Raw genomic sequence first — 17,697 nt, 5'->3', positions numbered from 1 at the left:
TATTTGCCAACTAAACTCTTTACTTTGCAGCACTTGTTTTTTGGTTTGAAGAATAAGTTGTAGTTTTTGTGACTTTGAGATCGTAACCTGCTCGTAAAACCAGTTGCAACAAGATGGAGTTTTCAATAAGTCACCTGCCTTTGCCCAGCCTTCTCCAGTTCTTGATTATAACAAACACCATCTATCCAAGGGAAAAAAAAATCAGTTATCCTCCATCTGACCTGCGTAGCCTTGAATGAGAAAAAGCATCAGTTTCCCCTTTCATGCCCTACCCTAGCAATGTTTGGAAAAAGGAACACTGACAAATTCCTGTCAACTTCAAGATAAGCATTGGTTGCCAGGAGTTCCAGGAAAATAAAGAACCTTCCAGTGGTGAGAATAGCCTTATTATTTGCTTGTGCCTGTGACACTGATAAACTATGGGAGTTTCGTACTGATGATCAAGCTCAGTCACACTGAAACTGACTCACCCTCCATTTCCTAACAACAAAAGCTTTGCTGATTACAGCCACTTCTGTTTTGTTCTTTCCAAGGAGAAAGAATGAGCTAAGGTCAGAATATATCCTTTATAACCAGCTAATTACGCCGTGATTATGGACCGACAGGCTGTTAGAACTTAGACAACTAACGTGAAAATGATCTGGGAAGCAGCTTAAATCAGGAAATACAATGCCGGTTGATTGCAATAAAGTTAGGCAATTTATTTTCCTAAATCTTAATAAAGTAAACTATTTATAGTCCACAAGCAGCATGTGAATTCATAGAAATTAACTCATTCTGTGCAACATGAAGACCAGACTGTCTTGGAGTAGGGACTGCACTGTCTGACTCATTTGTTGGATTTGTTTCCACCACCTTGGGCTTGTAATAGTCTTGGATTGTAAACCGCTGGAACTGCGAGTTGATAACAGGGCATTGAGCACCTTGGTGAGCAATAATGCCAACAGTCTAACTCTTTAACCAATGAGATTTAAGGATAGAGAACAAAACAAGGACAACAGAGAAGGAAATATAGGGTGAATTTGAGTAAAATCAGGTACAGAAAGAGAAATAAACAGAAGGACAGAACAATTGTGTTAAGAAAAAAAAGGCAGAAAGGAAAAGCAAGAAAATCATTTTAAACATTTACATTTCAAATTTTGAAAACCTCTAAGAACAATTTACTACCTGCAAGAGTGAGACTCCACAGTTTCAATTATTCCTTTTCCTGGGCTGGAGAGGTTGGGTAGCATTAGAGGATTAGAGACATTGTAGTTGAAGTGGTCCGAATGTCGTTAAGTATCGACCCTACTTTCTTAGTTCATTTGAACAGTGCAAATGTGGCAGTTTCGTGTAACTCACTGGGAGATTGATGACAAGTTCCTGCTTTCATGAGGCTGTCCATGCAGTCATCCAGCAACTTGTGAGATTCTGAAATTCACCAGCTTATTTGCACGCTGACAATAGTGTGTGCACTAAATTTAACATTTTGTGGTTGCGTTTATTTGTGCCGCAACATGGAGCACTTCCTGCACATGGGCAGATGCATTACAGTGGTGGGAGTTACAGTGCTGTATCTACTGCATGCTCCACCCTAAAAGTATGCCTGTAAATGAAGATCAGGATAGCAAAACCATGTCAGAGTACGAGGTAAAAATGCCATTGAAGGAGTAGCAGCAGTGGCAGTGACAATAATTGGTTCTCTAGATATCCTCGGTTGCAGTGCAGGCTAAGTGCACATTCGCCACCATTCCTGATCCCTTTCTGCTCAGCGACAGGAGCTACAGTGGTGTTTAAAATGGTTATGGGTGGATACAGAAACGCTCGGCCTGCGCTGAGGCCGCCAACTCATGCGCAACAACTCCTGACGCCTTTCCGGCTGGCCGGCGGCAGGAGTATCGGTGAATTTTTCAGGAAAATAAAAATTCTGAAGACCACCAAGAACTGCTGGAACTACCTTGTAGAAAGATTTCTTGCTCAGACCAGCAGGTTTGAAAAGTTTTATGCGGTGAGTTTGGATCTGTCAAAAGCTTTGTGGACCAAGATCCTGCACAACCCAATTAGTTTAGTTGATAGTTGATGGGACTCTTAATTCCAGGGTCATGATATTGAGCCCCACATTGGGCGATGATCATTCCTCTAACATGTTTTTTTAGGAATGTAATAAATTGTACTTGGATAACTGAGCAAGAAACTTTTGGATAAGGTAGTTTGCACACAGCTCTTTGGCAGATATGGATTGTTCCATTGCGAAATGTTATAGCTGACACATTCACTGGGAGGCATCTGGAGTTAGCACCGGGGGAACTATTATTTTTGCTGGCACTACTGCTGCTTTCTCATTGGCATTTTCCCCTATTCCCCATCACGGTTTTGCTATCCTGGTCTTCATTTTCAAGCATACTTTTAAGTAGAGCTTGCAGCAGATACAACACTGGAGCTTATCACTAATGCATCTGTGCACGTGCAGGAAGTGCCTCCCCTAGTGATGCAGCACAAATAAATGCAACCTTTAAGCCTCTTGATCACCAACCTTCTAAACTCAGAGGCCAGGATTTTTCAGTCAGCGTGCGAGGGCGGGCCCGACACGTAAAGTGACGCGCGATGAAGTCGGGCGTGTGTCCCGATGTCATTGTGCTGTCTCGCCATGTTTCGTTGGATGGGCGCGCAATGGAGTCGGCTGTGCGCCTGCCGATAATTAAATGGCCTATTAAGGCCTTTAAGGAACTAAATTGTTGGTGGGCAGGCGAAAAGGCCAAGTGGCCTTTATATTTTTTAGGAAACCTCATCCACGAGCGGGATGAGGTTTCCTAAAGCTTTTACACAGTCACATGAGGGGACACATTTCATTAAATTTTTATTGCATTTAGTTATTTTTTTGCAAAAGTGCTTCAATCTCCCTGAGGCAGCCTTAGGGAGATTGAAGCACTCATTTGCGCGCATGTGCGAAAGAGCACTGGACCTGAAACTCCCTCCTCCCCCTGTCCGCACAGGTAGCGCTCAGTGCTACCGCTCACGTATCATGCTAGTCGGGCCTTAATTGGCCCGCCCGCGTAAAATGGTACTGTGGAGCCGATCTTGGGCGGTGGTCAAGGAAACAGAATCTGGCTGTTTTTATTTAGGAGGGCTTTAAATGCTGTAATGGTTCCCCTAAACCAGCAGAACAGGACCTTGGCTCATCATCCATGCAACAACATTCCTTTAATACTGCTCTGAGGTATGTTACCATCTCCAAAGAGGCTGATAACTTTTCAGAAGAGATTAATTCCCCAGCAACCAACAGAAATGGCCGAAGGAAAAGATTTCATGTTTTAAGACTTTTTCGGCAACAAACAAACTAAAATTAACATAAACTAAACATTACTTAACAGGCAACTAATACATCAAACTAAAGAAAAGGTACTTCCCCATTAGCTAACACAACCAAAATATACCTTATGACATATTTTAACTTTACACCATGCTTCCTGCATACGTATTGCCTTAACGAAGTTTCAAGCTCCTCTCAGCTTTTTATCAGGCTGCCTCCTCCCTGCCAATGTGGGGAGAGTCTTCCAATTGTGATGGCCTACATGCTTTGGCGGAAGAGCCTATGCTTTATGCTGGTATGATGGCCTCTTTAAAAACTAGGTTTTTGTAGGAGGTGATTTCTGGTAAAGCATCTGGCTTCACACAACTGATCATTTGGCCAAGTTGCCGCAGAGGTAAGGAATAGAATAACAAAGGGTCAACATGAAGTTAACTACAGGGGTGGGTGGATTATGGGTGTGGTTCTGGTCTGAAGCAGGTTTTTATTTTCAGTTTAGAACAAGCTTGCTGCAGGAGACATCTCTTTCAAGCAGAGTTCATCTGAAATTCTGTATGCTGGCAAAAAGTGTTTAAACCTCTTGTTAACTGAAGGAATCGTAACAGTGAGTTGAACTTCTAGGCATAGACAAGCTGATAAGAGAGAGAGAGTTTTAGATGCAAGACTCCAGAGTTAAAAAATACCAGAACCAAGAAAGTTCTAGCCTGAGGTGGCTACATGCAAGATGTTAGCAATATTGAACTGGGAGTCACAACAGTGGAATGGTTGGAGGAGATTTAGGGCAGAATTTTACGTTTGTTGGATGGGCGGGCCCAACCCAATTGGCGGTGGGTGCGTAGATGATCTCCGCCGGCGAAGCGGGCTGCGCCGCCATTTTGTGCGGGTGGGCCAATTAAGGCCCGACCAGCGCGTTTCGGACTCCCGTGTACAGCAGGAAATTCAAATGTGCGGCAGGCGTGTACAGACTGCCGGTTCCAATGGGGAGCAGGCAGTCTGTATAAAGAAAGGCCAGGCAGCCTCCTTTAGCTGTTCACCATGGCCAGCGACTGGGCTGCAGAGGAGGTCAGGGCAGAGGAGGAGGAGGGGAGCAGGCTCCAGGGTAGGCCAGCGGCTGGGCCAATGTGCCCCTCGGTTCGCCGATGCTTGCCTTGCTGCCCTCCTCGAAGAGGTGTCAAAACGTCGGGAGGTGTTGTTCCCTGAGGATGGGAGGAGGAGGGCCCCCCATGTGACCAGGCAGGCGTGGCAGGAGGTGGCGGAGGTCGTCAGCTCTCAAGATCCTGTGCAGCGAACAAGAACCCAGTGACGCAAGTGCTTCAATGATTCGTTGCGCTCTGGAAGGGTGAGTACCATGTCAGCCTTGGCCATTTAACCTAGCAGGTAGCCTTAGCCTTTGAGGTCTCCCCCACTCCCTGCTCACGTCTTAGTGTCGTTACTGCATTGGGCACTTGGCATACGCTGGGTGGGCAAACAGATAGTGACCTTGTTTGCAGCAGCCTTAGTGGTTGAGGAGAAGATGGGTTCTCCCCACAGCATATGTTGGTGTTTGTCGCATTTGAGTAGTCTGGGGGCAACCTGCAGGAGAGGCAGCTAGACACATACTCAGAACTCCAACACATGTCTTATTGATGGTGATGAGATGGTGGAAGGGGAGCCTCAAGGTGTCGTGGCCAAGAGCCATCTGCTGGCATTGGCGCCGCACCTAGTTGCACCTCCTTGCCATGGGCGCTAAGGCCCATGTGTTATTCAAAGTGATGGATGCCGAATGTGTCCAAGATGTCCGTTGGGGGAGGGGGTTGGGACCAGCCGTACTATCTTCTGGGGACTGATCACCAGTAGTGTGGACGGAGCCGCTGGAGGCCTCAGATGGGCCACTGTGGTTGGGGTGCGGTGTGCGGGTGCAGAGTACATGAGCGATCAGCCTCAATAAATGCTCTTCTCTGTTCTGCAGGCAAAAACAGAGCACAATAGCCGGGAGTGTTTGTGGACTGGTGGTGGGCACGCTGCGCTGCAGCGCCTCACCACATATGAGGAGCAGGTCATGGAGCTGGGGAGGAGACAAGCGGCCAGATCGGCAGGTGTCGGTTAGGCTGGGGTGCAGCGGCCAGGTATTTGAGGGCCAGTCCCATCCACTCTGTCTCCCCACCATCCAACCCACTGATGGTTGCTGCAATCATTAATGCAGCAACACTGCTCATTCACAGACTGATACAATCAGACGTGTGGGTCATATGCAAACGTCCCTCGGTCCCTTGAGGATGTGCGTCTCTAGCACCTTCCAAAGTCGCCTTATCCCATTTGTGACCACTATCCCCATGGCCTAACATGCCATGGCATCGCTGCTGCACATCCAAAGACGTTTTGCATCTTAGGAGGGTTTGTACCTCCACCACCCTTTCAGCCAGTGTGTCCCACATTACTCTGTCCATAAGGTGCTCAGCACCTCACCTGTCAACCTCATGGCACTCAGCTTAAATAAATGCCACCACGTTAGTCAAAGGGAATTTTGCCTTCTGTCCACCCAGTCTATGCCCCTCATAACAGTATGAAGATCGATAATGTGAGCTGTCAATCTCCTGTGATCTACGGCAAATGTCACAAGTGTTTGCAATATTTCCTCATAGCTCCAACTCTCCAGGCCAGCATGCATCCAGATCAGGAACCTCTGCACTCTCTCCATTCCAATGCCATCCCTCCCATGAAGCTCAGGTCACAACTGAACGCAGAAGTGTAGATGTGGCCTCGACAGTGTTTTCTGCACTTGCAATATGACCTCCTTTTTCCTACATTCTATTCCTCGGCTAATAAAGGCAAGTCTGGCTTTGACCTTGTTAAACGCCTTATGTTCCTGTTCTGCTACCTTAACGGGTTTGCCCAGCAAGGTCCCTGTAATCGTTGTGACTTTCCACGGTCCTACCATTACTCATGTATTCCCGTACCTTGCTTGTCTTGCCCAAGTGCTTAACCGAACACTTATCCACGTAACATTCCATGTGGCATTCCTTAGGCCATCTGACCAGCTTGTCTGTATGTCTTGACTATTTACCACCCCACCAATGTTCGTCTCCTTAGGTTCTTGAAGGTTGAGCACATTATGAGGCTGGGGGGAAAGGGATGAAAGGTGTTACTGACTGAACGCTCCACACCTGAGGGACATCACTCGCAACTTGCGTCACATCATTTCAGTGAGCCAGGCACCAGCGCAGCGACTACCACATCACTGGGGATTATGATGTCGGCTAGTGTCCTGGGGCACAGTGGAGAGAGCATTTCACAATCGCTGGAGGAGATGGCACGGACAGAGAGTGTCGATGGCGCCAGTAGCTGGAGGACTGCAGGGGACCAGGCACATGCTGAGTCTAGCAGTGATGATGTGCCTCTGGAGATGTCACCAATGCAGTAGCTGCAGGGCAAGCGGCCCGGTGCGCGGGAACATCTGGCAGGGTTGTATGAGGCTGTGCTTCACTTGGTCTCTGTGATGGAGGAATCCAGGCAGAGTGTCAGTGAAGTCATGAACCTCAGGACAGAGCTTCAGGCTTCCTCCACTGAGAGATTGGCGACTCTCATGGGGAGGGGCTTCCAACAGATTGAGAATCATCTGATTGGGTTACGCTCTGACCTGCAAGCCCTCACAGCGGTAATGGCCACACGTGGTCATTCCCAATGTGGGAGATGTTCTGGGCACCAAGTGTCGCCGTTCGGTGCCCATCCATCTGCGGTGAGCAGGGAGTTCCAATGTGACCTCACGTCGGCGCAGAGGCTGCCTGTCGTCGCTGCGAGCTCCTCTCAGGGCACTCCGGATGAGGGCAGCAGCTCCTACGCCCCTCTGCCAGTGACCATTGCATCTGTTGAGGCTGCGACAACTGGGGTGGTGCCAGTTCTGGAACTGGCCACTCCCTCCCAGGCGGGGCCAGCACAGACTCCACGGGCCAGAGGACGGCCGCCAAGGTCATCGACGCCAACAGGACAGCAGAGTCAGCAGGCTGTCTCACAAGCCACTCCAAGCGATGGGACGGCACCAAGATGTAGCACCCACAAACGTAAGCATAAGGCACCTTAGGTAATCCGCGGGTATGTCACTGGTGATTTTGTGTTGGCCCCAGATTAGGGAATGTTTCATTATCTGCGTCAGAGCGATGTTTGTTGTTTATTTTGCTGGCAATAAAGTCCACATTCCTGACCATGGCTGAGGGTGTTTCCTTTGTGCTGCATTTGTATGTTTCACAGACATCTCATGAGTGTTTGAGTGGACATTGATGTTTCTGTACTAAGCCCTTAGTGCAGCTGATGAGGTGGAAGATGTGGCACCTAAGTGCCACGTGTGGAAGCGCCAGGCAATGCTGGTCCTGCAGATCCATGTGTGTGGAGCTAGCTGAAGGTCCGTTGGATTAAATTGTCCCGGGTGTCCCTGCCTCCTTGGTGTAGTTGCCGGTCGGCGTGCTGCCCCTCATCATCGCCCTGTGCTTCCTCATCCTCTGAGCCACTGCTGGATTCATCATGTGCAGCCTCATCCTGGGTGTCAAGTTCTTCATCGTCAACTGCATCCCCCCTTTCCAGCACAAGACTGTGCAGAGCGCAGCATGCTACCACTATCACTGAGACACGATCTGGGGGATACTGGAGTGCGCCCCCTGAGCGGTCCAGGCAATGGAAGCGCATCTTGAGAAGGCCGATGGCTCTCTCCACCACAGCCCTTGTGGTGCTGTGGCTCCTATTGTACCGCTGCTCAGCTTCTGTTCTTGGATGACGGAGAGGCGTCATGAGCCACCTTCTGAGGGGATAGCCCTTGTCACCCAACAGCCACCCATCCAGCCGAGCCGGAGCACTGAAGAGCCCCGACACCTGGGAGTGTCTGAGGATGTAGGCATCGTGGGAGCTGCCTGGGTACCTTGCACAGACTTGCAGAATCTGCATCCTGTGATCACACACTATCTGCACGTTCATGGAGTGGAAGCCCTTCCTGTTGACGAAGGCACCGGGCTCACCTGCTGGCGCCTTGATGGCCACATGTGTACAGTCTATAGCACCCTGGACACGGGGGAATCCAGCAATGGCTGCGAAGCCTCTGGCTCGCTGTGCTTGGCTTGCCTGGTCACAGCGGAAGTGGATGAAAGTCAATACCTGTCTGAACAGAGCTTCTGTAACCTGCTTGACACAAGTGTGTACAGCTGATTGGGAGACACCGCAAAGATCACCCACCGAGCCCTGGAAGGTGCCAGATGCATAGAAGTTGAGGGCAACTGTGACCTTCAGAGCTGCTGGCATGGGGTGTCCACCCACACAGTTAGGGGGGATCTCAGGGCCAACGATCTGACAGATATAGTTGACTGTCTCGCTTGAGAGACGGAGCCTCCTTCAGCACTGCACCTCAGCCATATTGAGGTAGCTGCTTCGCCGCCTGTATACCCTGGCAGCAGGAAAGTGGCGTCTTCTGCAGCCCCTTCCACCTTGGACAACCTCTTGGCCCTGCACCCCTTGTGCCTGTGCCTGGCCTCCCAAAGGTGGCACCCCTGGAGGCTGATTGTTCAGTCCTGGCCTTCTCCTTATTCTATCCCTCCCTTCCTCCTCAGAGAAGCTGCCTCCAGTGGAGATGTCAGAACTCTTACCCAGGCTAAATGGAAGCCTCCGGAAAGCTGCAGGCCCTATAAAGATTCCTGTCTGCAGACTGGTGAGCTGAAGCTTCAAAGTACAGAGAAAGCTATTGGAAATCGATCTCAGCTGCTGACAGTCACACAGGCAAGTTTAAAACACTTGCTGCAATAAATACTTCAGATAAAACATGAACAACCCCTCTGAGCCCACATGTCCCGCCCGTGGATGAGGTTTGTTAGAAAATCACTTACCCGCCTGCCCGTTGGGCCCGTGTGCCGAGCTGAAGATCGTACGGGCGCCTCAAAACCAGCGTCGATTGCCGAGTTAAGGGCCTTAACAAGACCTTTAATTAATGGCGGGCGCGCGTCGCGCTTCATAGCGTCCGCCCACCTAAATATTGCGATGGCGTGCACTGACGTCGGGACACTCACTCGATGTCAGCGTGCGACATTTTAAGCCCTAACGCGCGGGGCCCGCCATACGCACGCCATAGATAAAATCCTGCCCTTGAAATGAAAAAGTGTCATATGGACTTGAAACATTAACTTTGTTTCTCTCTCCACAGATGCTGCCTGACCTGCTGAGTTTTTCCAGCATTTCCTGTTTTTAATTCAGATTTCCAGCATCCGCGGTATTTTGCTTTTACTTTAGCACTTAATTCACTGGCACTTCTCTTCCACCTCTCTTCAGCTCTGAAGAAGAGTCATACGGACTTGAAACTCTCTGTCACCCTCCACAGATGCTGCCAGACCGGTTGAGGTTTTTTCCGGCATTTTCTGTTTTTATTTGAAGTGACAACCTTTCCGGAAATAGGTAGAAGGACCAAGAAATCTCAACACTTATACAAAACTTTGAAACGGTACTTTGACCAAGTGGTTAATTTTCTAATTTCAGATAACCATCCAATTTGAGTTTCTGGGGGTGTAAGTCAATTGAACGTAGAAAGACGGTTGAGTCAGATTGAAGTATAAATAACTGTGTTCAATCTACTTTGAATATCTCTAATGTACATGACCACTTACAATAGAATGTAATTATTAGTATTCATGGTCGTTGATTTTTGTTTAGTAAAATTCTTTTGATTTAAACCGTGAACCATGTACCTTCATTCTCTTAGTTTGGGTTTTTGGATTAAAAGATAAATAAACACGTTACTGGTATCTACTGAGATCATAACACAAGTCTACCCAAGCCTGGTGACCCCTTGGGTTAAATTTCACTGGAGGCTTGTAGCGGGTGGTGGGGATGGTGGTGGTGGGGGGTGGGGGGGGAGGGGAGGGGGAGTTTGCATGTGGCTCATCTCCCATGTAAAAGTTGGAAGGCAGGTAACCAATTCAAAAAAGCCCACCCCATAGTGATAACGCACTGGGGCGGGCTAATGGAGCAGAGAGCGGGTGGACTGCAAGTAGGCCCGGGATGAAGACAGCTATAGCATCTGGACCAAGACAAGTCCAAAGTTTCGAACAGCGAGAGATTGGGGAGCCGAGAGAGGAGGTGGTGGTGGTGGGGCGGGGGGTGGGGGTCGGTTTTGGAAGCTGTTCAGGGAGGAAGAACGTCTTGGAGGGGTGCCGCCGATGCACACATGGAGCCCCAAATGAAGCACCCCCTTCCTTCCTACTTTCTCCACAATGTTTTAAAAAAAAAGTCTTCTCACTCCTGCCCACCTGTCCATGCCAACAGTATCATGGCTTGGACAGCGAAATATTTGTGTCAAGTGGCTTGGTAATAAGCTCAATTGCCTGCTAATTATTTATTTAAAAACGGTGGGTGGGCTGCTAATTTCAGCCTCCTTCCACCCACTGTTTTATGGAGAATGGGTCGGGGTGGACAGGAAGGTTGTGGGCTAGTCACCCATCATCTTTTACATGACTCCCTGCTGAAATCACGCCTGGCGGGGTCGGGATGTGACATAAAATAAAGCCCCTTGTTCCTTAAATCTCCACAAGTCCCGTCTCTTTAGACAACCAGTTAGAGTCATAGAATCATAGAGTTATACAGCACAGAAACAGGCCCTTTGGCCCATCATGTCCATGCCGGCCATCAAGCACCTATCTGGTTCTGATGAAGAGTCAGACGGACTCGAAACGTTAACTCTGTTTTCCTCTCCACAGATGCTGTCAGACCTGCTGAGTTTTTCCAGCAGGTTTTGCTTTTGTTTCGGATTTCCAGCATCTGCAGTATTTTGCTTTTATCTATTCTAATCCTATTTTTAAGCACTTGGCCCATAGCCCTGTATGCTATGGCGTTTCAAGTGCTCATCTAAGTACTTCTTAAATGTTGTGAGGATTCCTGCCTCTACCGCCCCCCACAGGCAGTGTGTTCCAGATTCCAACCACCCTCTGGGTGAAAAATATTTTCCTCAAATCCCCTCCAAACCTCCTGCCCCTTACCTTAAATCTATGCCATCCTGGTTATTGACACCTCCGCTAAGGGGAAAAGTTTCTCCCTATCTATGCCCCTCATAATTTTGTATAGCTCTATCAGGTCCCCCCTCAGCCTTCTCTGTTCTAAGAAAAACAACCCTAGCCTACCCAGTCTCTCTTCATAGCTGAAACGCTCCAGTCCAGGCAACATCCTGGTGAATCTCTTCTGCACCCCCTCCAGTGTAATCACATCCTCCCTATAGTGCGGTGACCAAAACTGCACACAGTACTCCAGCTGTGGCCTAACTAGCGCTTTATACAGCTCCAACATGCCTTGGTTAATAAAGGCAAGTATCCCATATGCCTTCTTAACCACTTTATCTACTTGTGTTGCTGCCTTTAGGGATCTGTGGACATGTACACCAAGGTCCCTCTGATCCTCTGTATTTCCTAGGGTCCTACCATTCATTGTGTATTCCCTTGCCATGTTAGTCCTCCCAAAATGCATCACCTCACACTTCTCAGGATTAAATTCCATTTGCCCCTGCTCTGCCCATCTTACCAGCACATCTATATCGTCCTGTAATCTAAGGCTTTCCTCCTCACTATTTACCACACCACCAATTCTGGTGTCACCTGCGAACTTATGATCACACCTCCTATATTTATGTTTAAATCATTAATGTACACTACAAACAGCAAGGGTCCCAGCACCGATCCCTACAATACACCACTCGTCACAGGCTTCCAATCGCAAAAACAACCTTCAACCATCACCCTCTGCCTCCTGCCACTAAGCCAATTTGCCAAATTGCCCTGGCTCCCATGGGCTCTTATCTTCTTGACCATTCTCCCATGCGGGACCTTGTCAAATGCCTTACTGTGGTCCATGTAGACTATATCAACTGCACTACCCTCATCTACACAACTAGTCACCTCCTCAAAAAATTCAAATTTTGTCAGGCATGACCTCCCCCTGACAAAGCTATGCTGACTATCCCTGATTAATTCCTGCCTCTCCAAGTGGAGATTAATCCTGTTCCTCAGAATTTTTTTCAATACTTTCCCTACCACTGATGTTAGACTCACTGGCCTGTTATTCCCTGGTTTATCCCTGCTTCCCTTCTTGAATAGTGGTAGCACATTCGCTGTCCTCCAGTCCTCTGGCACCTCTCCTGTGGCCAGAGAGGGTTTGAAAATTAATGTCAGAGCCCCTGCAATCTCCTCCCTTGCCTCACATATCAGCCTGGGATACATCCCATCTGGGCCTGGGGATTTATCCTGCTAAAACCATTAATGTCTCCTCCCTTTCAAAGCTAATTTGTTCAAGTATATCACAATCCCCCCGCCTGATTTCTACACATACATCGTCCTTCTCCATAGTGAACACAGATGAAAAGTAATCATTCAAAACCTCACCTACGTCCTCAGGTTCCATGCACAGATTGCCACTTTGTTCCCTAATGGGCCCTACTCTTTCCCTGGTTATCCTCTTACCCTTAATATATTTATAAAATTCCTTGGGATTTTCCCTTATCTTGACAGCCAGTGTTTTTCATGCCCCCTCTTCGCTCTCCTAATTACTTTATTAAGTACCCCCCTACATTTTCTATACTCCTCTAGGGCTTCTGCTGTTTTCAGCTTATCCAATCCTTTATATCCCTTGACATCCAGGGTTCCCTGGACTTGTTGGTCTTACCCTTCACCTTTACGGGAACATGTTGGCCCTGAACTCAACCTCGCTTATGCACCACTGTGTCTCCAGCTGACACTCAAGCTCCGAAACCCATTGCTCCAGCTGGTCAAGCCGGTGGCACTTCCTGCACATATGGTCATCCAGACTGCAAGGAGTGTCTAAGAATTCCCACATGCTGCAGGCCATACAACACACGGGACTGAACTCCCTTGCCATACCCTCTGCTTGTTTTTAATTAAAAGGCTATTTCCTTAAATTTGAGCCCTACTCTTCTCAAAGTCTCGCTCTTTACAGCCCCACTCTGCTCAGTGAAGTCTGGCTTTTTACAGCCCCACTCTGCTCAGTGAAGTCTCGCTTTTTACAGCTCTGCTCTGCTCACTGAAGTCTCGCTCTTTACTGCCCCACTCTGCTCAGTGAAGTCTTGCTTTTTACAGCTCTGCTCTGCTCACTGAAGTCTTGCTCTTTACAGCTCTGCTCAATTAAGTCTCGCTCTTTACAGCCCTGCTCTGAAATTCTTCATAAGGAAGATAGAGTTTTGAACTCAGCTTTGTGACTGAGTTTAATGCCTAGATGCTTGTGGACTGTTGAGCCAATGGTCAGATCTCCCTTAGTTGTATGTGCCATTTAATGTGTAATTTATAATTTATGATCACCCGCAATTTTCCTGTTAATCCATGTTTAACGTAAGTTGATTCTGGCTATTAGAGTAAGGGTGGCTATCTAAAATAACATTTAATGTTTGCTTTATTTGACTCTTGTATGGAAAGAATTATTTTGTTTTAAACTGTGGAAAATCTTTTTGGCTTCATTCTTTTGCTAAATACCTGGGATTTTGGATTTCTCCTTTTTTTAAAGAAGAAGTTACTGGTCCCTAATGAGATTTAGTTGAATTCTGCCCAGAGTTAGAGGATGGAAGTCTTCTCAATTTGTTGGCTGTAATGATCCTATTTAAAATGAGTTTGGACAGTCTCAATTCAGTTCTTCGGGCCTGAACCTAGCACAAGTTTGCACTAATTGTCACTCTCACTAAGAGACCTCAGAAAGGTGGCTGATGTCGGCAATGAAAAAATGGTAATGCTGGTGCAGCACGGAATGTTCTTCTGAGTTTGTTGTTGAGGTAATTTGTTGGGGCAAAGTAATGGAAATTTGCCGAGTATCTAACTTGACCTTGAATGTTGATGTTGATATTAAGGAGAAGCTAAAAAGGCAAAATGTTTCATTTGCCAACAGTAATATCCTTTGACCTGATGTGCATATAAAAGTGGGAAAAACCAGTGACAACAATGCTGCTATCACTTGAATTGATGTCTTCCTACTATTATTGATTAGCATTATCTCGAATTCCAACTCTTTCCTGTGGTCAAAGAGCCTTCATGTCTACATGTGTTATAATGACTTGGCCACTAAATTTACGTATGCAACTCAGATTTATTTTACTGAAGAAGCTCAGAATGTTTTGACCAGTACCACCACACTGCCTTGTTTGTGAGTGACCTCTTTATACAGCACAATCTCCATTTAAAGTGAAGGTACAGGCTGAGGCACCCAGCCCCCTTATAGGCTTGTCTGGTGGGCTCTGGATCAGCAGTGAAGCAGAAAATTCCCCTTATAAACACCTCTCCTCATAATATGTCTTTTGTGTGGCTACCAATAGTAACATTATAGAGGGTGATTACTGAATAATTTGCTTCGTATTTGAGTGGGCGAAAAATTAATTTTAAGCTGTACTCTCAACGCGAGTATAGTACAATTTATGAAGCATGATCCTCACACAACTGGCTGCTACCCTAAGGCAAACTTGCCAAGATTTGTGAAGGCCAACAGCCAGCAAGAAATGTTTCTTTTTTTTTCAAATCTGGCAGCTTGCCTTAGTAGGTGCTGAGAATATATATAGCTCCTTCGTTTCCAAGTGCCCCAGACCTGCTCTCCCTGTCTGTTCACTGGCAGCAAGTTCTGAGAGTGCTCTTTGTGCCTATAACAGCAAAGATTAGAGAAGAGGCCTGGGGGCCTTCATAGGAGGTGACTGGGAAACAGGACAGGCAGGTCAGCATGACAGGTTGACAGAAGAAAGTCCTGGCATGATAGTGGAGCAGCGTGGCTAGGCTGGTAAACAGGAGAGATGGGCACTGGGAGTTGAAAACTGGAAAGATAGCAAGTGTTGGATTGGCAAGACAATCATTGAGTTAATGAGTTGGCCAGATCGGTCACAGACAGCCAGTAGGGCTGACAAGACATCTTTTTTTTTTACAAGTACAAAGCAGGATTTAAAATAGTGTAACTGATGGAAGGCCCACACTATTCTTTGCCAGAATGCAGCAATGAGGCTGGAAGGAACAGCCTTTATATTGGATGATTAAAGGCTCCAAGATTGACAAATTGTTCTGGTGGATGTTCTCCTAGCAGAAATAGGTTCCAGAAAAGAAGAAGTCTTGGGCACTGAGGATAAGAAGCCCCTAACCAGCTGATCCAGAATTTATAGAGAGAGGTGGCAGGCACAGTGAGTGCAACCTCCGGCCCACAAACTGCCACACTGTGCCAGATTTGGTTTAATGAGCTCTCAAGGTTGGCCAAAGTAAATTAAGATGTTTCTTCAGTGTATACCTGTGGGAATGGTACCAGCATGAATCATTTCCCAAACTCTTGGTGTTATTAACTGCGCGACAGAAAACTGACCTGCAGGGAACATTTGGAAATAATATAAACCATGTTAACTCCACAACTCTGTGAGAACTTATATATGCTTATATAGTTTATCACAATGGGTTTTGCTAGACTAAGAACTATTAACAACATTAATAACAGGAGCAGACAATTTCACCTCTCAATTCTGCTCCACCATTCAATTAGACAATGGCTCATGTGCACCTCAGCTTCATTTATCTTTGCTCAACTCCCTTGCTACGCTTACCAAACAAACCTTGAAAGTTCCAATTCACCCAACACTCATGACCTTTTGAGGCAGAGAAATCCAGATTTCTACTACCCTTTGTGAGAAAAACTGCCTCCACCTCAATGTCCCTGCTGATTTTGAGAGTCTTCAGTGGAGCCCGTCTGTGCTGCTCAGTGTTGGCACTTCCCTTGTGGTCCCTGACCTGCCTCAATAGTGTCTTACTTCTCCCGGTGGGGCTGCCAAGGTGGCAGAGCTGCTGGTCTGCTGATTGAGCGTCCAGCCTCAGTGAGGAGCACTGAGGCAACCAACTGGGTTGCCTTCTGGAATATTGCTCTGAAGGTCTCGCTGTTGGCATTTGTGGGCTCGGGAGCCCCCAATTGGTCGCCATCTTGGGGTACCGAAACCCACAGTAAAATCCAGTCTTTATGAGTCAGCAGGTTAAGCACGCTGGGTGACCCTGCCAGAAAGGGAGGGATGTCACTCCGAGGCTGCTTTTAAGTCTAATTTGCACTAATGTTAACTATTAAAGTGAAGCTCTTGCACATTTCTGACAATTTAGACATTGCACAGCTCTCCAACAACCCCTGTTCCTCTGACTACCCCAACCCTCAAACCCTCCCGATCCTCCGACTTCCCCATGACTCTCTTACCCCTCCCTGACCCTCACCTCCTGTCAGACCCTCCAACTCCCTCAAGCCCCTGACTGCCCTTGATATCCCCCAACCCTCCATCATCCCGCAAGACTACTCCTGACCCCCTGTCACCCCCTGACTGCCCCGACCCTCTGACTTCCCCGACCCTCTGCCACCCGCAACTCAACCTGCTCCAACCTCACTACCTACCCACCCTGCTATCATACCACCCACCTACCAACCTGCCACCCTGCAACCTACAAGGTTGACACCTGCCAACCTACCCAGCTGGCACCCTACAAACCCGCTACCCTACCATCCTTCCACCTACCATCATGCTACCCTATTCACCTTGCCACTTATCACCCTTCAACCTGCTAACTGCCACCTACAACCCTGCCACCATGCCTACCCTGCCACCATACCCACTTTCTTCACTCACACTCATTCACTAACACAGTGAAAACTGTCCCAAAGCTTTTCAGTGTGTTAGTGAATGAAGACTTAACAAAATAAGCAGTTAGTTCCATAAAAAGGGGCCTTGGCTTGCTTCCTCTGATGATCGTGCACAATGAAGATGGACTCTGAGAACAGGTACGCTCTGCATTTCTGAAGAGGCCCAGTTTGGAAACCCCGGCCAGAAATGTGGAGCTCTGGTGCTGTGTAAAAACAAAGGAGTTAAGTGGCAATCTGATGGTGATTGTCACTCCTTGGAAGATTCAGCCCAATAAATTCAATCCCTGCACAAGCTTCCAGCCTCACATGGTTGCATTCAATGGAAGAAGCTCAGTATTTTCTGCAAATTCTACCTGCTAATGTACAGACTATTACATAGTGAGCTGCTAATCCTCAATGTAAGGATCCTAATGCTTATCCAATATACACACACCCCCACCCACCCACCCACACACCCACCCACACATGCACACAAGCACACACTTGCACACACTTTGTGTATAGAATAAATAAAACATATTAATATAATAATGCACTTAGACACAGGATTTCTCAGCAACTCACAGCACATTGCTTCATATGAACTTGCATATGCCATAAATAACCCTTTGTTTGGTTGTCTGAACTTCACACTATGCTGCTTTTAAGCTGTCAACTTATTTCACAAACCTGCAAGCATCTATTGTAGATGGGCCAAATGGCCTCCTTCTGTGCTGTAACCATTCTATGATTCAGTTATTCTATATCATACTGAGATGTTCATTGTACTAGCAGTGGAAATTCAG

Source organism: Cetorhinus maximus, chromosome 11 (genome assembly GCF_964194155.1).
Source record: "Cetorhinus maximus chromosome 11, sCetMax3.hap1.1, whole genome shotgun sequence".
NCBI lineage: Eukaryota > Metazoa > Chordata > Chondrichthyes > Lamniformes > Cetorhinidae > Cetorhinus > Cetorhinus maximus.
The sequence above is the reverse complement of the archived record's forward strand: the minus strand, read 5'-3'. Positions refer to the sequence as shown.